Source organism: Papio anubis, chromosome 16, assembly GCF_008728515.1.
Source record: "Papio anubis isolate 15944 chromosome 16, Panubis1.0, whole genome shotgun sequence".
Lineage (NCBI taxonomy): Eukaryota > Metazoa > Chordata > Mammalia > Primates > Cercopithecidae > Papio > Papio anubis.
This window is the reverse complement of record NC_044991.1, coordinates 40,804,366-40,828,088: the sequence shown is the minus strand read 5'-3', so window position 1 is coordinate 40,828,088 and position 23,723 is coordinate 40,804,366. Positions and strand designations below refer to the sequence as shown.

Below are 23,723 nucleotides of genomic sequence, written 5' to 3'. Positions count from 1 at the left end.
TCGATGGCTGTGGCTTTTCAGATGTCAACCGAAAACAAAATCCATTACAAAGGGTAGCATCCAAGTTGGATTTGGGTTGCTTATTTTGTTCTGTGGTCAGCCTTTGCTGAACATAGCAGTCTAAACCAGAGCCACAGAGTTGTGAGTGGTCCTTGTCTCTCAAATGCCCTTGGACTGTCCTCGGTGACCCTAATTGTATGACTTGGCAAGAACGACAATTAAATAGGATATTTTGGACAAAATTCTCTCAGGGTACATTATTTTTTCAAGGTAACCTGAGTTTTGGGGTGACACACACAGTGTATCCAAAAGTGCCACTTTGTGAGGGTTTGCTACCTGATGTCCTCGTAACCTCCAAAATCAATTTCAGGGCATTGCAGAGTCAACACATCAATGTTCCCCTGCCTGCATTTGGGGCACTAGATGGCTGAGTCGCCTGCAGAAGTGTTCTGGAGTTGCCTCTGAGGAGCTCATGAGAGCCAATTGCTAAATTTTCAGGAATTTTGCAAGCTGGTTGACACCTCATCGGTAGCTTGAAATCGGAAATGGTGAGAGTATCTACACCACAGGAATTGATAAACACTACAAATGAAGATATTTCTCTCCTAGAAAGTCAGCTGTTGGCCAAGCGTTGTGGCTTATGCCTGTAATCCCTGCACTTTAGAGGCCGAGATGGGAGGACTGCTTGAGCCCACAAGTTCGAGACCAGCCTAGGCAACATCAAGAGACCTCATCTCTACCAAAAAAGAAAAAAAATGCACCAGGTATGGTGCTATGCGCCTGTAGTCTCTGCTACTCAGGTGGCTGAGGTGGGAGGATCACTAGAGCCCAAGAGGTCAGGGCTGCAGTAAGCCGTGATTGCACCATTGCATGCCTGCTCTGGTGACAAAGTGAGACCCCATCTCAAAAAAAAAAAAAAAAGAAAAGTCAGTTGTTAAACACTCGCTAACATCACATTACCTGTGAATAATACCATATCTCTGGTGATGGAAACTTTTGGCATTCTTTCCTTAGTCTCTTTAAGCTCAAATAGAGTCTTCCTAAGTGTACTGTTTAACATGGAACCCTAAATTTAAATGCCAAGTTTTAAAAAATTAGACGAGAATTAGAGTATATAGCCCGAGAACATAGCTTGTTTTCATTTCTAGTTGGCTCAAGATGTTTCTGAAAAATAATTTGTAATAAATTGCCTTATAAAGTTAAAATGCCTTCCAAAACTTTATAAGTCAATTTCAGAAACTAGGGAAGTCAGCCAGTAAATAAAGAGAGAGAGATTTATCTCAAAATAGTTTCGGCACCACTAGAGGAATCTGTCTATGTTTCAGTGGAAAAGGAGGCAGTTACTCCTAGCTAATCTCAATATTTTTTTTTCCCCTGGAATAATGACTGACCATTGGCTCTGTTGTTTTTGGCCAGCTCCTCTACTGAAACAAAAATTTTGTAACTGCAGTGACCTAACTTGGGAAACAATTTTATAACATTTTCTAGGAACCACAAATCATTTGTTTCACCCTTTCTGAAAACCAACAGTGGCGGTAAGCAGAGAGCGTATTTTGACGTGTAACAAAGAAAAAACTTGATAAAGTCAGCAGTCAAAAGAGCATTTCAGTTCAAAGAAGGGTCATTCAGAGCCCATGAAATGTTATCGGGAATGAATATGCCTCACACAGCATCACAACCAGCTAAAACCCTGGATCAATCCAGCTTGTTATCAGGGCATACATGGTGACCTTTATTTATCACACAATGAATTTTAAGCTGGGCAGCCAGTTTTAAGAAAAACAGCAGGAACAGTGGTTAGCTGCAAAAACATTTTAGAAGAGACAGGAGAAAATAAAACATTATTGAACTTCTTGATGTGGCTGGAAAACAAAATCCTTCTGGCATGTGACTTAGATTTCCATTGGGTGAATGCAGACTCATCCAAGTTATGCAACATTATTACTGTTGATAGGTTACAAAAAAATCTATCAGCTCATCTATCAGAAAAATCCACCAGCAAAATGCCCTCAAAAGCTTATGAAATATGTACCAGTGAAGATATGAGAAGCAACTTGATATGCTATTGTAGGACATGTGGTCATTAAGACTATGTCCGCTTAAGTTAAATAGTCTAGATTTAAATCCTTCATGATCCATTAGCTGCATGACTTAGACAAGACACTGAACCTCTCTAAGCCTCACATGCTTCATGTATAAACTGAAGGTGACAGAAGTTCCCAAAAGAGTTGTTGTGAGAGTTAAATGTTGTCTGGCATATGGTAAGTGCTTAACAAATATCTGCCTTTATTTTTTGCACGTGGTCTATGTTTATTTTAAGCGTCCTTCTTAGCTTGGAGTTCCCCAGAAGCCAACCCAGTGGCAAGGATTTGAGTACAAGTATTGTATTTTGGACATGATCCTAGGACACCAGTAGAGGAGTGGGGAGGTGAGAGGGGGAAGGGAAAATAGCCAATGATGAGAGGATGACCACCATCACTATGCAGGCAACTGGATCTCAACCTATCTAAGCGTTCTAGGAGACAGAGTAGAATGTATCACAGAGATATCTCAGGCAAGGGATGTGAAGCTGGGTACTTATCCACCAACCCCTTATCCATCATTGGTTGAGGGCTGCTCCCTACACAACCCCAACTCCCAATTGTGTAGCACTTGTGGGACTGAAAGTGGCAGATGGTTTAGGGTAACCAGCCTTTAGCACGTAAGAGGTGAGTGCTGAAGGGGTACGGGGGTGCAGCACAGGCACTGCTACAGCCCCACATTATTGTTTTCAGGTAATCAAATTAACTGAAGTACCTCTACATAGTTATTTTAATAGATCAGCCCTTTAGAGATAATAATGTAACAAAACAAAAGACCTGTGTCTATTCTATGCTGGTTTTATTTTTTATTTATTTATTTATTTTTTTGAGACTAAGTCTGGCTCTGTCGCCCAGGCTGGAGTGCAGTGGCCAGATCTCAGCTCACTGAAAGCTCCGCCTCCCGGGTTTACGCCATTCTCCTGCCTCAGCCTCCTGAGTAGCTGGGACTACAGGCGCCCGCCACCACGCCCAGCTAGTTTTTTGTATTTTTTTTTAGTAGAGACGGGGTTTCACTGTGTTAGCCAGGATGGTCTCGATCTCCTGACCTTGTGATCCGCCCGTCTTGGCTTCCCAAAGTGCTGGGATTACAGGCTTGAGCCACCGCACCCAGCCTCTATGATGGTTTTAAAGGAAGTACTAAGACAAGAAATAAATTACCTAACTTTAAAAAATTAGTATGAGAGTTCCCATTAAATCAACACAGAGTTGGGTATAACATATGGAGTTAAAACCATAATTCTGTTTTGAACCTCTTACCACTTCCTCAATATCCACCACCTAAAGATACAGATGCATCTGATATTTTTCACAGTGCTGTGGAATAGCCAAGCCTTCATGAAAAAAGTAAAACATCCCTCTTTTTCCAAAAATCATCAAGCTTTTAGCAGCTCTAATAATAGGCTTCCCCAGTAACTGAAACCAATCAAGTTTTCAGGGCAAATAGCATTTTAAGACTTTCCCATGCATCCAGACAAAGGTTCAAATACTAAAATGATCATTAGCACCTACAAACTGCATTCCTAAGCTGAAAAATGTATCTGTTACATAATCTGATCATTTGTGTTCTTGTCATGTGAAAAGAGGAAAGTCAATATTTTACCAACCTCTCATTCCTGGGCTCTCAGTGCAATAGAAATAGACATGAGGACAAAAGAGTTTTCCCAGGCGAGGCTTCAGTGGAGCTTATGCCCAGGCATAAGGGAGGTAGCACAAGAGAAAAAGAGAATTCCTTGACTGACTTTCCAAAAAGAGCAGGTAGGGCTTTTTTAATTAGGCAAAGCATGAGCATTTACACCGAGGGTAGGGTATGCAGGCTGGGCTGGGTGAAGCACAGGAGGGGTAGGGTATGCAGGTGGCATAACTGGTTGTGATGGTTATGTTGAGTAATGGGCCATCTGATGGTCTGGCCAGCATCAACAAGGCTGTAAGTCAATTGTTCAGCATTCCTTCCTTGGTGTGATATTTAGATTTCCTAAGGCCAGTTCCTGGAATTCTTTAAGTAAAAGGCATGGTTTAACATTATGAAGGAGGGGGCCGGGCACAGTGGTTCATGCCTGTAATCCCAACACTTTGAAAGGCCAAGGTGTTAGGGAAGCAGGAGCCTAAGACAGCCAGAGTGAAAACATTTTAAAATCAACTCCATCTTGGCCGGGCGCGGTGGCTCACGCCTGTAATTCCAGCACTCTGGGAGGCCGAGGCAGGCGGATCACGAGGTCAGGAGATTGAGACCATCCTGGCTAATACAGTGAAACTCCGTCTCTACCAAAAAATACAAAAAATTAGCTGGGCATAGTGGCGGGCGCCTGTAGTCCCAGCTACTCGGGAGGCTGAGGCAGGAGAATGGTGTGAACCTGGGAGGCAGTGCTTGCAGTGAACCGAGATGGCGCCACTGCACTCCAGCCTGCCTGGGTAACAAAGCAAGACTCTGTCTCAAAAAAAAAAAAAAAAAAAAAAATCAACTCCATCTTAAAACTAGTGAGGCACACTCTTTTCCAGTCACAACCCATGGTCCTAAGGTGTTTACAACATAGGAGGCAGCCTGATAATGCCTCCCAGGGCAAACTCCTACAACAACAGAAAGCCTAGATGTCCCAATATCAATAACAAGATATGCTTTCAAGATCATTATACTTGTGCTTTGATGTACTTCCACACTAAAATGCCAAAGATCATTTTCTTTAAATCAACAGAATAATAAATTTTGTCATGCTGTCGGCCCACCTGCACATTGGCACAGCTTAGTTTAGTCTTTACATAGACAAGACACCTATATGAGAAAAACTTGAAACAAAAATGGTGTGTTCCTCCTCTTGCTTTCTGAAAATGTGCTACTCCGTGACAGAGTAGCTTCCAATAAACTGTCTTGTCTTTCATCACACTTTACCACTTACCTTGAATTCTTTCCTGTGCGGGATTCAAGAATCCCCTCCTGGGGTCTGGATCAAGACCTGTGTATTAGTCCATTTTCACGCTGCTATAAAGAACTTCCTGACGCTTTCCTTTATAAAGGAAAGAGGCTTAATTGATTTACAGCTTCGCATGGCTGGGGAGGCCTCAGAAAACTGACAATCATGGCAGAAGGGGAAGCAGGCATGTCTTACATCGTGACAGGTGAGAGAGAGAGGGAGAGCACGTGAGAGTGGGGGAAGAACTACCATTTATAATACCATCAAATCAGATGATCACTCACTATCATGAGAACAGCATGGAAGAAACCGCCCCCTTAATCCAATCACGTGGGGATTACAGATCTCTCTCTCAACATGTGGAAATTACAATTAAAGATAAGATTTGGGGCTGGGCGAAGTGGCTCACACCTGTAATCCCAGCACTTTGGGAGGCCAAGGCAGGTGGATCACCTAAGGACAGGAGTTTGAGACCAGCCTGGCCAACACGGAGAAATCCCGTTTCTACTAAAAATATAAAAATTAGCTGGGTGTGGTGGCGCACACCTGTAGTGCCCACCACTCAGGAGGCTGAGGCAGGACGATCCCTTGAACCCGGGAGGTAGAGGTTGTAGTGAGCCAAGATCACACCACACTGCATTCCAGCCTGGGCAACAGAGTGAGACTCCATTTAAAAAACAAAGAAGAAAGAAGCTCTTTGTTTGAGCAGCCACTCACGCCTGTAATCCCAATACTTTGGGAGGCCGACACAGGTGGATCATGAGGTCAGGAGTTCGAGACCAGACTGGCCAACATGGTGAAACCCTGTCTCTACTAAAAATACAAAAATTAGCCAGGTGTGGTGGCAGGCACCTATAATCCCAGCTACTTGGGAGGCTGAGGCAGGAGAATTGCTTGAAACTGGGAGGCAGAGGTTGCAGTGAGCTGAGATCATGCCACTGCTGCATTCCAGCCTGGGTGACAGAGCAAGACTCCATCTCAAAGACAAACAAACAAAAAAGATTTGGGTAGGGACACAGAGTCAAACCATATTAACTCCTTTTTCCACTAACAGAGGCAGGAGTATTCTTTGAATCTGGGAATTTGAGACTAGTCAGGGCAACACAAAACAGGGCTTTGTCTCTATAAAAAATTAAATATAATTAAGGAAAAAATAGTAAAAATATCTATATATGAGGGAGGAATTCTGTCCCATTCCTACTGAATCTCAATTCCCCCAGAGAGATTTCATCCTTCTTATTCTTCAGGAGACAGGGCCGAAGATCCCATCTTCCGAAGCTGCTTCCTGCCGAACAGGGTTGTCATCCTTGCCTAATTTTGAGGGCACTGAAATCTCTCACTTGCTGTGTTGAAGACCTGTAAAAACTGGGCTCCTCCTGGGATGGTGTGGATTGGAATATTTGGGCCATTATTAGCTTGATTCAGAACTGTTGAAGCCTGGAAGACATAAACTTTAACCATCTGTACCCCCGTTGAATATAACAAACAATTATTTTAAAAATCACATAGTACCCAGTAATAACTAATACAATGCTTAAGCCCAGTTTAACAATGCTTGTAAAAAGAAATTTTAAGGCATTTGGAATCTAAGTGAATTGGCTGGAAAACCAGTCTCCTGCTGTCTAAAACATAAAGCAAGTGGATTTTTAATAAGTGGCATTGTTTTTCTTTTTCTTTTTTTCTTTTTTTCTTTTTTTTTTTTTTGAAACAGCGTCTCATTCTGTTGCCCAGGCTGCAGTGCAGTGGCACAATCTCAACTCACTGCAACCTCTACATCACAGGCTCAATCAATTCTTCTGCCTTAGTCTCCCAAGTAGCTGGGTTTACAGGCTTATACCACCATGCCCGGCCGATTTTTTTTTTTTTTAAGTAGAGGCAGGGGTTTCACCATCTTGGCCAGGCTGGTCTCAAACTCCTGACCTCAGGTGATCTGCCTGCCTCAGCCTCCCAAAGTGCTGGGATTACAGGTGTGAGTCACTGCCCCCAGCCAATAGAGGCATTTTTATGGAAACAGGGCAAAAACAAATATTAATGGTGGGCATAATCTATCCAGAGAATGTTAGTTTGGAGTTGTAGCCTGGAAAGAATTTAAGATCTAGTCCAAATTGCAGAAAATAATGCAAAAAAAAAGAAAAACCCTCAAAAACGACAGACAAGGCTAGAATCTAATAGCGGGTGTATGATAACGTTTTTCTCTCTAGTCTCTCATTTTTATTAAAAACAAATTATGGTAGGATCAATTTATTTGCAAAATAAATCTTAGTCTTACTATTCTTGGCCTGATTATTTGCATAAAGTGCACCAATAATAATTATTTGCCTTATAGGCTCTCTTAAACTGGCTTTGCTGAAACTTTTTCCATAGGGAATCTCAGATTTAGACTTTTTAAAGCCTCAAGCCCAGCCACAAATGTATCTGTTTCTGCAAATACCTGTATGAATTGGGTGAATTCCTCTCCTCTGGAGGTCCCAAGATAACTTAGGGTTCTTGGGCCATTAGAAAGGGACATTCTTTACTTACCAGGTACAGAGACTGCATAGACCAAGTATGATGCCAGTCTTCCCCAAGGGGCTTTTATCAGTTCTTGGAGTCAACCTCAATTTTTTTTAAATCAGTCTAAAAGCATAACATTTCAGTCAAAACCTTGGTAAAATAACCAGTCTCCAATTGTGTATTATTACAAAAGAAAATAGATTATTATACTTATTGTTTTTTGGTGGTGGTGGTTTTGTTTGTTTTTAGATGAGGTCTTGCTCTGTCACCCAGGCTGGAGTGCAGTGGTATGATCATAGCCCACTACAGCCTCAAACTACTGGGCTCCTTGCCCTTGCCTCCCAAATAGCTGGAATTACAAGCACATGCCACCACATCAGGCTAATTTTGAAATTATTTTTTGTAGATATAGTCTCACTATGTTGCCCAGGCTGGTCTCAAAGTCTTTATCTCAAGTGATTCTCCTGCCTTGGTCTCCCAAAGTGTTGGGATTACAGGTGTGAGCCAGTATGCCAGGTCCATATTTCCCTTTTGCAGCACTTGATCTTAGCTCCATGAATCCAGTTGCTTCTGTGTTTTGTCATGTTTGTTACTCCTTCTCAGCCTCTAGAAAGGATCCTCTTCAATATCACATCTTTGAATTACTGGAGTTCCTAGGTGTATTAGTCTGCACTCGCACTGCTATAAAGAAATGCCAAGACTGAGTAATCTCTAAAGAAAAGAGGTTTAATTGGCTCACGGTTCCATAGGCTGTACAAGAAGCATGGCAGGTTCTGCTTCTGAGGAAGCCTCAGGAAACTCACAATCATGGCAGAAGGCAAGCAGGGGCAAGCACGTTTTACATCGCCAGAGCAGGAGCAAGAGAGAGAGGGGAGGTGCTTCACACTTTGAAACAAGCAGATCTCAGGAGAACGCTACCACAAGAATAGCACCAAAGGGATAGCGCTAAACCATTCATGGTCCAGGCACAGTGGCTCATGCCTGTAATCCCAGCACTTTGGGAGGCCAAGGAGGGTGAATCACTTGAGGTTGGGAACTCGAGACCAGCCTGGGAAACATGGTAAAACCCCGTCTCTACTAAAAATACAAAAACTAGCCAGGCGTGGTGGCACACACCTGTAATCCCAGCTACTCAGGAGGCTGAGGCATGAGAATCGCTTAAACCCGGTGGGCAGAGGTTGCAGTGAGCCAAGATCGTGCCACTGCACTCCAGCCTGGGAAACAGGGCAAGATCCTGTCTCAAAAATAAATAAAATAAAAAAGGATCTCATAAAGGATCTACCCTTATGATCCAATCACCTCTCACCAGGTCCCTTCTGCAACACTGGAGATTACAGTTAGACGTGAAATTTGGGTGGGGACATAGATCCAAACCATGGGGATCTGTCCCAAGCCCATTTCTCTATTTACCCTCAGAATAGTTCTCAACCTTTCCAGGCCATGAGGTAGTACCACTCAGGACTGCTTTTGATGCACACAACAGGCTTAACCACATAAGGGTTATTTTTCTCTAATTGTTGCCAGAAAAGGGGTCCTGACCCAGACACCAAGAGTGGGTTCTTGGACCTTGTGCAGGAAAGAAGTCATGGTAAGTCACAGAGCATAGTGAGAAGAGAAGGTTTATTAAAAGCTACTTAGTTACAGAGTAGGGCATCCTCAGAAAGCAAGAGGAGAAATGTCTCATCTTTGTTTTAAATTTTTCTTATATAGGGTCTTACCTATATAAAAGTTAAGCTATATCTACCTGTCGGGGGCTGACAGTGTCACAAAATATATTAGTCTGTGGACTTAAAGAAAACTATTCATGGCATTTTAGTGCATAAGTACATTAAAGCATGACTACAGTCTGTTTTTGTTTTTTGTTTTTTGTTTTTTTTTGAGATGGAGTTTCGCTCTTGTCTCCCAGGCTGGAGGGCAATGGCGCCATCTCAGCTCACTGCAACCTCTGCCACCCGGGTTGAAGCTATTCTCCTGCCTCAGCCTCCTGAGTAGCTGGAATTATAGGTGCCCACCACCATGCCTGGCTAATTTTTGTATTTTTAGTTTCACCATGTTGGCTAGGCTGGTCTTAAACTCCTGACCTCAGGTGATCCACCCACCTCAGCCTCCCAAAGTGCTGGGATTACAGGCGTGAGCCACTGCACCCGGCCAACTAAAATCATTTTAAAAGCATATATTGTTTTGCAATACCAGGACATCTGGACATTTTTTCTGTCATAGTTTATCCTTGCAGGCATTGTTAAGCTGTTTCCTCAGCTGTAAACATCATATAACCACAGGTCATGATAGACAAGAAATGTGCCTTGCCAGTTTTAAGATGGAGTTGATTTTAAAATTGTGCCACTCTGGCTCTCCTATGCTCCTGCTTCCCTGACATGATGACATGTAGTCCAGAGGTAGGCAGTTCAGGGCGAGTATGGTGGAGCCTTCGGTCCCAGGTTCTTTCCAACTCTTCACTCTGCTGGCTTTAGTATGTGGCTTAGCGCCTGTATTAGGCCATACTTGCATTGCTATGAATACCTTAGACTGGGTAATTTATAAAGAAAAGAGGTTTAATTGGCTCACAGTTCTGCAGGCTGTACAGGAAGCATGGCACCAGCATCTGCTTGGCTTCTGGGGAGACCTCAGGGAATTTTTACTCATGGTAGAAGGCAAAGGGGGAGCTGTCAGGTCACACGGTGAGAGTGGGAGGAAGGTGGGGAGGTGCCATACACTTTTAAATGACCAGATCTCGCAAGAGTTCATTCACTGTCACAAAGACAGCACCAGGGAGATGGTGCTAAGCCATTTATGAGTGATCCACACCCACAATCCAATCACCTCCGACCAGGCCCCTCTTCTAACGTTGGGGATTACAATTCAACTTGAAATTTAGAGGGGATAACATCCAAACTATATCAGTGCTCAAGCTCACAGATGGCTGCTACCCTTAAGCTTCATGTCTGTACCTGAAATCACTTGTACATCTATACCACCAATCTTACTCATTTATTTATTCAACAAATATGTTTTGACAACCTACTCTGTGCCAACACTCTTCTGGCCCTGGAATACAGAAGTGAAAAAAATAAAATAAGGCCGGGTGCGATGGCTCACACCTGTAATCCCAGCACTTTGAGAGGCCGAAGCGGGTGGATCACCTGAGGTCAGGAGTTCAAGACCAGCCTGACCACCCCGTCTCTACTAAAAATACAAAAACATTAGCTGGGCGTGGTTGTGGGCACCTGTAATCCCGGCTATTCAGGAGGCTGAGGCAGGAGAATTGTTTGAACCGGGAGGCAGAGGTTGCAGTGAGCCGAGATCACACCATTGCACTCCAGCCTGGGTGACAACAGCAAGACTCCATCTCAAAAAGAAAAAAAAAGAAGAAAATAAAAATCCTTGATCCCTGTTCTTGTGGAGCTTATATTCAATTGGAGAAAACAGAAAGTAAGTAAGATAAACAAGTGAAAAATGGAGTATAAGTGGTGAAAAGTGTTACAGAGAAAAATAAAGAAAAGGGAACTCGAAGGATGGTGGGGCATCTGGTAATTTTAGACAGAGTAGTCAGGGAAGACCTCACTGAGGAGGTTACATCTGAGTAGAGAACCGAAGGAAGCGATGGGAAAGCCATTTGGATTCTTGAAGAAAGAGCGTTCTAAACATAGGGAAGAATAAATGTAATAGGATGTGCCTGGTTTGTTCAAGAAAGGGTGCAGAGGCCATCATGGCAAGAGTGGAGCAGGTGAGGATAGAGTGCAGGTCAGATGAGGTCAGGAAGGGCAAACAGAGGACAGATCCCACAGGATTTCTACATATCCTCCATAATGATTTGGCTTCACTGTGAGAGTAAAGGGAAGCCTTTGAGAATTTTTGGCAAGGAAGTGGCGTAAACTGATCTGCAGCTTAACAAGATGGCTTTCGTGGCTGTGCTGAGAATAGCAGAAGCAGAGAGACCAGCCAAGAGACCATTGCAATAATCCAGTTTAGAGGTGATGGTGAGTTAGACCAGGGTGATAGCAATGGAGGTAATGAGGGGTGATAGAATTCTGGATATATTTTGAGGGTAGAACCGACAGAATTTACTGATGTGGGATATGAAAGAGAAAAGACAAGGATAAATCTGAAGCTGGAAGGATGAAACTGACATTTACAAGATGGGGAAGACTGGAGGTGAAGCAGATTTGGGGGAAAATATCAAGATTTCTGTTTTAATTATGAGAAGTTGAGATGTCTACGAAACATCCAAGGGCAAGTGTTGAATAGACAGTTGCATCCACAAGTCAGAAATCTGGAGAGAGGTCAAGGATAGACATAAATTTGGGAACCAACAGCAGAGAGAAGATATTTAAAGTCACGAAACTGAATCAGAACTTAAGGGAATTCGTGTAGAGAGTAAAGAGAAGTCTAAGAACTTAGTATGCATGGGGACTCTGGAGAGCAGCAGTCAGGAGGTGAGGAGGAACCAGCAAAGGAGCCTGAAAAGGACCAGATAGGTAGGTGGAAAATCAGGAAGAGTGTGTGAGATTCTGGAAATCAAATAAGTAAAGTGTTTCAAAGTGAAGAGAAGACATGACTGACTATGTGGTATGAGATGAGGACTAAAAATTGGCCATTGGATTTAGCAATGTGAGGTTCCTTGGTCATGTGGGTAAAAGCAGATTCAGGAAAGCGGTGGGGAAGAAACCATGAGGATGAAATGCCAAATTCAACAAGAACAACTAAAATCTATGGAATAAAATTCACAGGGTAGACAAAAAACCAAAAACAAAAATCCTCAATGAAAGAACAATTACTTCAATCAACAACTTTAACAAATATTTAGTGTTTATCATCTATGTTCCAAGTGATATTCAAAAAACTCACTGGCAATTCAGTGATGAAGAAAACAAAGTACCTACACTTATGGAGCAGATATTCTATTGGGGTAAAGAGACAATAAACAGCTAAACAAATATACAATGTGTCAGTTGCTGATAAGTGCTTTAAAAATCATACAGAACAGAAAGAGGATAGATAGTGGGGGCAAGTGGGGTGGCAAACTACTTTAGATAAGGTGATCATCAAGGCCTCTCAGATTTATTAGTAGAGAGCTCATCTTACATCAGTTAGAATTGGGATCTTTGAAAAGACCTGTTAAAAAATATACATATATACACGGGCCGGGCACGGTGACTCACGCCTGTAATCCCAGCACTTTGGGAGGCCGAGGCGGGCAGATCACAAGGTCAGGAGATCGAGACCATCCTGGCTAACACGGTGAAACCCCGTCTCCACTAAAAATACAAATATATATATATATATATATTTCTTACGGCAAGTCTGAGTAAATACAAGAGAAGTGACAATTTAATTATCTTTGGCACAAAGAAAATTAGGGAATAGAAACTATTATGTTCACTATTATGTCCCCCAAATTTAAAATCTACACAAAATGCATGATTTTCTAGAAAAAAAAGACAAAGTGCCAAAATTGACTGGAGAAATAGAAAACTTGAGAAGAACAAAAGAAAATACAAAAATTGGTTTAAGGCTGACTTTGTTAGATTTATGTTTAAGATCAGGTCTAAAGACCAGCTGTTTTCTCAGGACAATACTATCAAAGCTTTAAGGTACAGGTAAGTCTTGCCTTATATAACTTGTTCAGAGAAAAGGCAAAGAAGGAAATAGTCCCAATTTATTCTTTATTTTAGGGTGAAAACTGGCCCAGGATATCACAAACACAAAACCAAAATAAAACATAGGCCTATCTTCTTTGTGAAAATAAATGTAAAGATCCTAAGTAAATGACCAATAAACCATATGTAGCAGTAGTTCCAGAGAACACACCTCAAGCCCAAGCAGAATGTATCATAGAAGGCCACAATGGTTTGGCATTAGCAAATCCATTAATATAATTTACTACATTAACAAGTTAAAGGAGGGGAACGCCTAGTTAATGAAACTAAATACCCACCACTGATGAAAGCTCTTACAAAAATAAGACAAGAAATTTATTTGACATATTAAAGGATATCTGCCAGAAGCCTAACAGAAAAAGCAGAAGAGATGATGGCATATTAGAAGCTTTTCCACTAAAGTCAGGAACAAGATAAGGATCACCACCAGTCAGCATTAGGCTTCCAAACCTAACCCATGCAATGACAAGAATTAGAAATTAGTTATAAAAATTAGAAACAAAGAAACAGAACTCTATATATCTCATTCTCAAAACGTCTAAGAAAATTAAGTGGGTAAGTATTAGAATGAATGAGGGCTCAGTAAGATGACTGGTTATAAGACTAATAAAAATCAAATGTTTATCTTTAATAAACAACAATGAATTACAAAATACAAGTAATTAAAATCACAAAATACCTTGAAATAATCCAATTAAGCCATGCATAGACTCTACATGAAGAAAAGTAGACTAGGTGCAGTGGCTCATGCCTGTAATCCCAGCACTTTGGGAGGCTGAGGTGGGAGAATCACATTAGCCCAGGAGTTCGGAACCAGCCTGGGCAACAACAAAGTGAGACCCTGTCTCTACAAAAAATAAAACAAATTAGCCAGGCATGGTGGTGCACGCCTGTGGTCCCAGCTACATGAGAGGCTGTGGCAGGAGGATCACTTGAGGCTGCAGTGAACTGTGTTCATGCCGTTGTGCTCCAGCCTGGGTGACAGAGTGAGATACTGTCTAAAAAAAAAAAAAAACAAACAAAACAAACACAGTATAAAGTTTTACTGAGAGTCACAAAGGAATGCCTAAACAATTACAAAAACATGGCCGGTCATGGTTCATGCCTGTAATCGCAGCACTGTAGGCGGCCGAGGCGGGCAGATCACCTGAGGTCAGGAGTTGGAGACCAGCCTGACCAACATTGTGAAGCCCTGTCTCTACTAAAAATAGAAAAATTAGCCAGGCATGGTGGCCCACCCCAGTAATCCCAGCTACTTGGGAGGCTGAGGCATGAGAATCGCTTGAACCTGGGAGGCAGAGGTTGCAGTGAGCTGAGATGGTGCCACTGCACTCCAGCCTGGGCAACAGACGAGACAGAACCCTGTCTCAAAAATAAAATAAAATAAACAAGCAAAACAACAATAATTACAGAAACATGTCATGTTCACCAGTGAAAAGAATCAATATTGTAAAGATAATGGATTCCCACAAATTGATGATTAAAAACAGTGCAATACCAATCAAATACCACCAAGATTTTTAAATAGAACTTCACAAGAAGATTGCAAAATTCATATGAAAGAGAACATGTATAAGGATAACTAAGGACAATTTTTACAAGAAGAACAAGGGCCCATCAAATATTTAAAATATACAATAAAGCCAGAGTAATGAAAAAGGTGACATTTGTATAAGAACGAAGAAATCAGTGAAAAGAATAGAGCAAGCAATAGACCCATGTTGGTCCTTTCTTCATGGGAATGGAACAGATGGCAAAAATGACATTTTATACCCATGGGAAAGGATAGGCTAGTTAGACAAAAAGTTTTGGGGAAAATGGATACGTTTTTGAGAAAAAATAAAGTTAAGTATCTCACAATATATAAAACTAATCCCAGATGAAATCTTGGTGGTAGAAAGGCTTTCTTAAGCAAAATTTAAAATGCAATAATCAGCTGGGTGCAGTGGTTCATGCCTGTAATCCCAGCACTTTGGGAGGCCGAGGCGGGAGGATTGCTTGAACCCAGGAGTTTGAGACCAGCCTGGGCAACACAGCAAGACTCTACAAAAAAATGCGAAAGTTAGCTGGGCATGGCGGTGTGTGCCTATAGTCCCAGTTACTTGGGAGGCTGAGGTGGGAGAATCTCTTGAACCTAGGAGTTTGAGGATGCAGTGAGTTATGATCACACCACTGCACTCCAGCTTGGGTGACAGAGTGAGAGCCTGTCTCCAGAAAGAAAAAATTAAAAAAAAAAAAAAAATCACAGGAACACAAAACTATCTATTAATATCTATTGATCTATCTATCTAGCATGTGTGTGTAAACAAGCAAAACCTGGAAGGACAGACTTTGTTCTGTACATTTGAAACCAATAGTAGAGCTTAAATTTGGCGAGGAGGGAAAGAATTGCAGGGGAGTGAAGGTGACATTTTTCTACACAGAGTTTTTGTTTTAATAAGAAGACATTCCAAGATAATTTATATAATTAAATTTTTAAATGACTTCTTTATTATTATATAAATATGTGGCAGGAAAATTAATAGGGAACATTTATTTTCTTTCTTAGACATTTTCAGCATTTTTTCTCCTGATAAATCTGTATTTTTTAGTAGCAGAAAAAATGTACCAAAGTGGTTTCCATTCTGAAATTATTTTTAATGGTGTTTGGCTCAACCAGCAGAATGATCCAGGCCCATCCGTGTCCTGGCCCAGGGCCCAGGCTCTCTCCCTGGCAGCCAGCGAGGTGTTCTTGCCAGAGCTATCCCAACTGCTGCCTCCCTGGCTGCCAGCATCACCTTGGCTACCTGCAGAGACACTCCTGCCACTGCCTCGTTGGTGGGGAGAGCTCCCTCCTGTTGCAATGCTGATTAATATAAGATGAGTGGAAAAGCAAATGGAGGGCAAATACAGAGGGCCAGGCTGTGCAAAGGAGAAGTCTGTTTCTGCAGCATTGATACCAGGTCCCATGTCAATCCCTCTGAATAATCTGGCCCTCGCAGTTTCTCTTTGGAGAAATTTGAGATACGTTTCCCAGCAGCTGGGTCAAAGGGCCTTTGGATGCAGCACCTCATTGCATATTCTTTCCCACCTGCACTGGTGTTGCAGACCATGCGGGGCACCTCATCTCTCCCCTACCTCAAGGGGTCTTCTCTGCAGAAGCTTACAGAATGGCTTTAGCTTTCTCTGCCCTCTATGTCCCCTACAACGTATTCTAGTAACTCAGTCCTGGGCCCTCCTGGCTCAAGGGAAGTCCGTATGTCCATGAGTGGTTGCAGGAGGGTCGACCCAGCAGACTCACTGAATCACCTTTTCAGATTTGGTGCCTTCTTCCAGGTCTCTTGCCTGGGACCTTCATGTGCCTAAAAGTCTCTCTTGCTGTTTTATTTGAAGCATAGAATTGTAGCTTGAGTCTTTCCTCAGTTTATTTTGTGATAGATCCTCCTTACTAAGTGTTTATCGTGGTTCCAGTGTATGTGTTGGGGGAGGGGGGTGATTCTAAAGAACACTGCTTGTGAGTCACGCTGCTCTGTTAATAAACCTGTTATGCAGGAAAACCCAGCTGAAAGGCAGATCTGAGTTGCTCACTCCCAGCTGTCAGTAAGTGGATACAATGGCCTTTTCATTGTGTATGAATTTTAGTCTATTATATTTTCTTTAGAAACTAAAATCAGCTGATGAGAAGTTAAAGTAATGCTGAGTTTGTTTCATAAGAAATAAAAACTCGACTCAGGAGGACCGCAGCCATTATTCGTGGCTCACATTCTCTAAATTTCATCTGAAAAGTTGATATTCCAGATTCCTTACATCTCTCCAAGATGCCTAGCATCTTATACACACAAAGATGGGGGATTTTTACTCAGCAAGAAAAATATTTATTTTCCTTTTTTTTTTTTTTTTGAGGAGAAAAATACTTATCTTTTCAACCTCATTAATTTTTATGATGGGTAAAATTTTTTCATTATATTAGTCAAAAAGACTCTGGACTGAATAAAGTATAGCACCCAAACCATTTAAAATGGCTTCCTGGCTGGGAAGACACTGCAGTCATCTCAGGGAAGTTTCTGGTCTTGGGAAAAACAAATGACCATTCAAGAAGGGAAACTCAAGAATCCAGGCCTTGCACGCTGCTCTTTTTTCTCTGAAAGCTTTTGGAAGTGGAGCCACACTTTATTTACCGAATATGCACTTCTTGTTTCTTGTAACCATGGTGCTCTAGTTGAGTGCGTCTTATGTCAGACTACTGTTGAGCCAATATTTATCATTTTAGAAATTTCCATGAGTCATAAAACAAACCTGCAACCCTCTTGCTGTACCGTCTATGGGTGTTTCTTTCCTAGAGTTGTTTAAAGTAAAAAGAAAAAAATGCTGAACCTAGAATCCAAAACTTGACATTTATCAGAACACTTATATACTTTCTCCTGCGTGGAGGCTGCTTCTCTGAAATTTCAAAAACCATTCAGCTCACATCCAAGGTGTGCTGCCTGCTGCCTGAGGTGCCCTGCCTGCCCAGGACTCCAAAACCCTCTCCAGAGGGCCAGGTCTGGGCTGAGAAAGGAAGCTTTAGAGGTTTGCAGAAAGGAAGTGACTCACTGGCTCAAGGGGTGGGAGGGAAGGCTTTCCACAGGATACAGAATAAAAATGAGCAAGCAATTCCTTCCACCTCCAGCGTGGAAATTTTTACTAGGGGACCACCTCTTAATGACTGGGCCTGAATTTAGTGACCACTCACCTCCACTCCCACTTCCAAAAAGAAAAGTAAAGAAAAAGAAAAAAAAAAAAAAAAAGCAGGACCAATTGCAAGATGTGACGTATTTGCCTCATTTACAAGTAAGGATGTTGAAGCTAATGCTGTTTGCTCCCTTTGTGTCAATCAGCTCCCTTTCCACAGACATGGATAGTTGGGAGAACCACATTAAGTCTACGATCTAGAAAACTACAGCAACTTATTGCTTTTGCCATTAAAACAAAACAAAACGAAACAAAAAAACAACCCTCTAGAGCCCTGTTTTGTCTAGAGCCCAAGGCCTAGAGTTTATAAATCAAAATTTAAGAGCCTGCCTTAGTATTACTAGAACAGGATACTTCACAAATTGCTAAGACTGTGCCAGGCACTCAGTATCTCTTCTGTGGAGTTCAAGCATCACCTTTTAGAGCTCTAAACTAAAGGCGTCAAATTAGTCAACATCTTGAGTTTACAGGTGAACCAGTAAACCAGTATTGGTCCATGGCCTGTTAGGAATTCGGCGAGTGAGCATGACCACCTGAGCTCCACCTCCTGTCAGATCAGTGGTGGCATTAGATTCTCACAGGACTGGGAACCCTATTGTGAACTGCTCATGCAATGGATCTAGGTTGCACGCTCCTTGTAAGAATCTAATGCCAGATGATCTGACATGGAACAGTTTCATCCTGAAACCACCGCGCCCCCACCATCCCCCTGCCGCCCGTCTGTGGAAATATTGTCTTCCACAAAACCAGTCCCTGATGCCAAAAATGTTGGGGAACTCTGATCTAGAGTTGAAGACCTCACCGAAGGACTGGTAATGGAAATACTGGAGCAAAACAGTTACAGTAAAAGGCACTCAAATTTCAAATCATGACCATTGGCCTTTGGCTATCTGTTTTTGGTGTTTGTTTTCCTTGAATACAACTCAGAGTTCCCTCATCAGGAAGAGCTGGCTTTCTTTGGCTGAACCATCATTTGACATCCCTCCTCCTACCCCCAAGAAGACAGGAAAATTAGGAAGTAAGCCAGAGCAGATCCCAAAAAAATAAAAAAACAAAAGGAAACCCATTACATATCTACATCTATCTTATGTATCTTGGTCCATAGGGTCTAATTTTTTTTTGGTAGGAACATCAGGCATGCTCTTCCTCCAAATATCCAACTTTGAATAAACTCTCTAGCCATCTCTTCTATATTCATATTCGCCAACATAAGTGAGGAATGACGTCATTAACAAACACTCACTTCCTTCCTCTGTGGATGCTCCACTCATCAAAGATCCAGTAACATCTCCCAGGTGTGATCTGTTGCACCAGGTAGGATCCTGAGAATTCCCAAGGGAACCTGGGCCAAGTTTATCTTGGCATTTCTGTTTTCACTTGTGATCTCCTTATTCATCTTCATATTCCTGGTAGCTAACACGGCCACAGCTGGCACATAGTAGGACTTCAGGAAACATCCGTCAAATCTAAATGAAAAAATGTTCAATTAGATTTGACAGTGGCTTCCCATTGTGAATATAAATAAGATGTCCACCTGCATGTGTTGGTATCACCTCCATATCCCAGCAGGGCTTCAGCACTGCCCTGACATTACCTGGCAGCCTCTGGGGTGGGCCCTTTACTGGTTCTGAGTTTTTCCTGCCTTGCAGTAGCAGTGGGTGAGGCAGAAGTCTGCAGAGAATAATGGGATGAGCTGGGGAAAAATGAGTCCCAACCAGAGAGCTTGCCACGACCAGCCCATTGCTGTCTGTGACATGCTTTTTCCTCCTCTGACTGTCACTTTCCTCCCTTTCTTAACCACCATGTGAACCAGTCCTTTCATTGTTTCTAAAGTGACTTATTCTGAGCTTTTAGAAAAGCTCTCTTATTTTTACATGTTAAGGTTTAGAGCGAAATTTCTAGTCTTTTCATTCCTATCCTTCATGATTTTATGACTTGTGATTACACTCAATCCTACATGCTGAAGAGTCTGAACTCATTTCATCTTTAAAAAAATACTCCATTTCCTTGTTTGCCTCTTTCTGAATATTTTGTGGTTCATTTTTCTTTCTCCGGAAGTACAACAACCAGATCAGAAGTGTAAAAAGAATGTATCATGGAGGCTGGAGCGGTGGCTCATGCCTGTAATCCCAGCACTTTGGGAGGCCAGGGCAGGCGGACCATGAGGTGAGGAGATAGAAGCCATCCTGGCTAACACAGTGAAATGCCCCCGTCTGTACTAAAAATACAAAAAAATTAGCCGGGCACGGTGGCAGGTGCCTGTAATCCCAGCTGCTTGAGAGGCTGAGGCAGGAGAATTGCTTCTACCCGGGAGGTAGAGGTTGCAGTGAGCCAAGATCGCACCACTGCACTCTAGCCTGGGCAACAGAGCGAGACTCTGCCTCCAAAAAAAAAAAAAAAAGAATGTATCATGCTTATGAAAAATTGAAGACAACTTGGAGAGATCCCCAGGATACAGTGCTGAATGAATGAATAAAAACAAGCTGCAGTCCTGCATGTATTGCTCAGACCATTCGTATTTTATAAAATGCTCTATATTATAAAGTTCTGGAAGGTTCCGTGTTGATGAGAGGTGTGATGCCCACTGTGACCTTGATGTGTGTATGTGTATGTAAGGAACTATGGAACTATGGGACTGTTCATTTATCCTTGCACTGGATTTGCTTTTTAGAACATTTCCCAAAAACTTTCCTGAAATATTTAACATATTAGATGGGCTTCAGGGCAATTCATGAGCTCCCTAAGATTATAGGCCAAACTTTGTGAGTAGAAACAAATGTCCGTCTTTCTAGAGAGAGGGTTTATACTTTTGTGTTTTTTTGTTTTGTTTTGTGTGTGTGTGTGTTTTGTTTTTGAGACGGAGTCTCCCACTGTCACCCAGGCTGGAGTGTAATGGTGCGATCTCGGCTCACTGCAACCTCCGCCTCCTGGGTTCACGCGATTTTCCTGCCTCAGCTTCCCAAGTAGCTGGGATTACAAGTGCACACTACCACATCAGGCTAATTTTTTGTATTTTTAGTAGAGACAGGGTTTCACTATATTGGCCAGGCTGGTCTCGAACTCCTGACCTCGTGATCTATCCACCTTGGTCTCTCAAAGTGCTGGGATTACAGGTATGAGCCACCACGCCCAGAGGATTTATAAGAATCCCAGGCCGGGAGCGGTGGCTCATGCCTGTAATCCCAGCACTTTGGGAGGCCAAGGCAGGCGGGTCACGAGGTCAGGAGTTTGAGATCAGCCTGGCCAGCACAGCGAAACCGCATCTCTACTAAAAAATACAAAAACTTAGCCAGGTGTGGTAGTGCGTGCCTGTAATCCCAGCTGCTTGGGAGGCTGAGGCAGGAGAATTGCTTTAGCCCAGGAGGCGGAGGTTGCAGTGAGCCGAGATTGCGCCACTGCACTCCAGCCTGGGTAACAGAGTGAGAGTCTGTCTCAAACAAACAAAGAATCCCAAAGGGAATATATATGGCCCAAGAGGGACTAAGAACCACTGGTTGAGATAATTGTACCACTTTATACTCTGTTTCTCATGGTTTAACTCAAGAAGCATGCTATTATCTGAAAAACATACATAATTGGTCAATCTTTAATGTTATAAAATAGTGGCATATGACTTTCACTCTACCATAAAGACTAATAATCAATAATGTTACCATGTGGTACTGTATCCTTCCCACGAATATACTTAAATATATTTAGCCTTTTCCTAAAATAGATGCCAGGGCCCTTGGGGCTGTCTGATCCATCAGCACCAGGCTATGGGCAGTAAGGAATGTTCAGAATGTATTTTCTACAGCTTCTATTTCTTTTGCTTTGCCAATTAACCTCATCTGTGGTGGTAAGCAAGTAACAAGACATACCTCATTTCTCTTGTTCAGCCTCACTCACAGGTGCTGTGTCATGTGACCTGATGGTAAAGGGCTTGGGATCAGATCCTGTACTCCTCTGGGCTCCCAAGGAAAGTCTCTTCACCTTACCCCATCTGTGGGATGAGGCCAGTGATAATATCTACCTGTGGCAGTCACTACTGGTTATCTCCCAATATCCATTTTCCCCTTCTTCCTTAGTAAAGGAACAACAATGTCTTAGCCGAGCACACTGCGAGTTAGAGAACAGACCGTGTTTCCCAGCTTCCCTTGCAGCCATATGACTAAGTTCCGGTCAATGAGACAAAAGGAGAAATCCTATATAGTACAGGGTATGTGGTCTAGAAATATGGTATAAAAGTTTCTATGGTATAAGTTTCTGGAACCCTCCCTTCCTCCCTCCCTCCCTTCCTTCCTCTGGAACCGTTCCTTCCTTCCTTCCCTCCCTCCCTCCCTTCCTTCCTCTGGAACCCTTCCCTCCCTCCCTCCCTCCCTTCCTTCCTCTGGAACCCTTCCCTCCCTTCCTCCCTTCTTTCCTTCCTTCCTTCCCTCCCTTCCTCTGGAACCCTTCTCTCTCTCTTTCTCTCTCTCTCTGACAGAGTCTCGTTCTGTTGCCTCCCAGGTCAAGCAATTCTCCTGCCTCAGCCTCCTGAGTAGCTAGGACTACAGGCACATGCCTGGCTTATTTTTGTATTTTTACTAGAGACAGAGTTTCACCATGTTGGACAGGCTGGTCTTGAACTTCTGACCTCAGGTGATCTACCCTCCTCAGCCTCCCAAAGTGCTGGAATGATAGGTGTGAGTCATCCCCCGCCCCCCGCCAGTTTCTGGGATCTTTCTATAAAAAAGGGGATGCTTATGCTGGGCAACATAGGGAGATCTTGTTTCCACACACAAAACATTTAAAAATTAGCTGGGTGCAGTGGTGTGCGCCTGTGGTCCTAGCTACTTGAGAGGCTGAGGTGGGAAGATTGCTTGAGCCTGGGAGGTTGAGGCTGAAGTGAGCTGTGATCGTGCCACTGTACTCCAGCCTGGGTGATAGAGTGAGACTCTGCCTCAAAAAAAAAAAAAAAAAAAAGGATGCCCTTCTTTATCTTTTTTTCCTCCTTCTTACTGCCTAAAATGTGGAAGTAATAGCTGGTATTCTAGCAGTCATCCTGGACTATGAGGTAACCTTAGGAAGACAATCTATGCACAACAAAGCAACAGTATAGAAACTGGGGCCAGGTGTGGTGGCTCATGCCTGTAATTCCAATGTTTTGGGAGGCGGAGGCAAGAGGATCATTTGAGTCCAAGAGTTCCAGACTAGGCTGGGCAACGTGGCAAGACTCTGTCTTTACATACACAGACACACACACACACACAAATTAGCTGGGCGTGGTGGTGGTGTGAGCTTGTGGTCCCAGCTACTCAAGACTGGAGGACTGCTTGAGCCCAGGAGGTCAAGGCTGCAATGAGCCGTGTTTGTACAACTGCACTCCAGCCTGGGTGAGAGTGAGACCCTGGCTAAAAAAAAAAAAAAAGAAAGAAAGAAATTGGGTTTTTACCACCACCAAGTCAATATAACAAATCTGAATTGTTTGCCTCTGTACTTCTTTTATGTGTGAAGTAAACCATGTACACATACACACAAATGTAATAAAGCCTTAAGCCACTATTTTGTCTTTGTTACTTATAACCAAACACAACCCTTACTAAACTACTACTTCTTTGATTCATTTAAACTACTGCTGCTACTGCTTCTTTTTTTTTTTTTTTTTTTTTTGAGATGGAGTCTCGCTCTGTCGCCCAGGCTAGAGTGCAGTGGCACGATCTCCACTCACTGCAAGCTCCGCTTCCCAGGTTCACGCCATTCTCCTGCCTCAGCCTTCTGAGTAGCTGGCACTACAGGCACCCGCCACCACGCCCGGCTAATTTTTGGTATTTTTAGTAGAGACGGGGTTTCACCATGTTAGCCAGGATGGTCTCGATCTCTTGACCTCGTGATCCGCCTGCCTCGGCCTCCCAAAG

The 23,723-nt window shown here is 42.8% G+C and overlaps 1 long non-coding RNA gene across 7 annotated transcripts in view; it reads right to left on the bottom strand.

Moving 5' to 3' along the window:
• The window catches only part of LOC103888138, a 29,743-nt gene that overhangs the window by 541 nt on the left and 5,479 nt on the right, over window positions 1–23,723 (bottom strand). For 3 of the 7 annotated variants that reach the window (XR_002515240.1, XR_002515239.2, XR_002515238.2), the window contains 2 exons: window positions 21,708–21,829; window positions 17,001–19,313 (listed from right to left, as the gene is read on the bottom strand). This is a non-coding gene — a long non-coding RNA (uncharacterized LOC103888138). Of the gene's footprint in view, window positions 1–7,897; window positions 8,162–17,000; window positions 19,314–21,707; window positions 22,130–23,723 lie in introns of those variants that run through there. The other 4 variants (XR_002515243.1, XR_002515241.2, XR_002515242.2 and 1 more) reach the window with 4 other exon arrangements.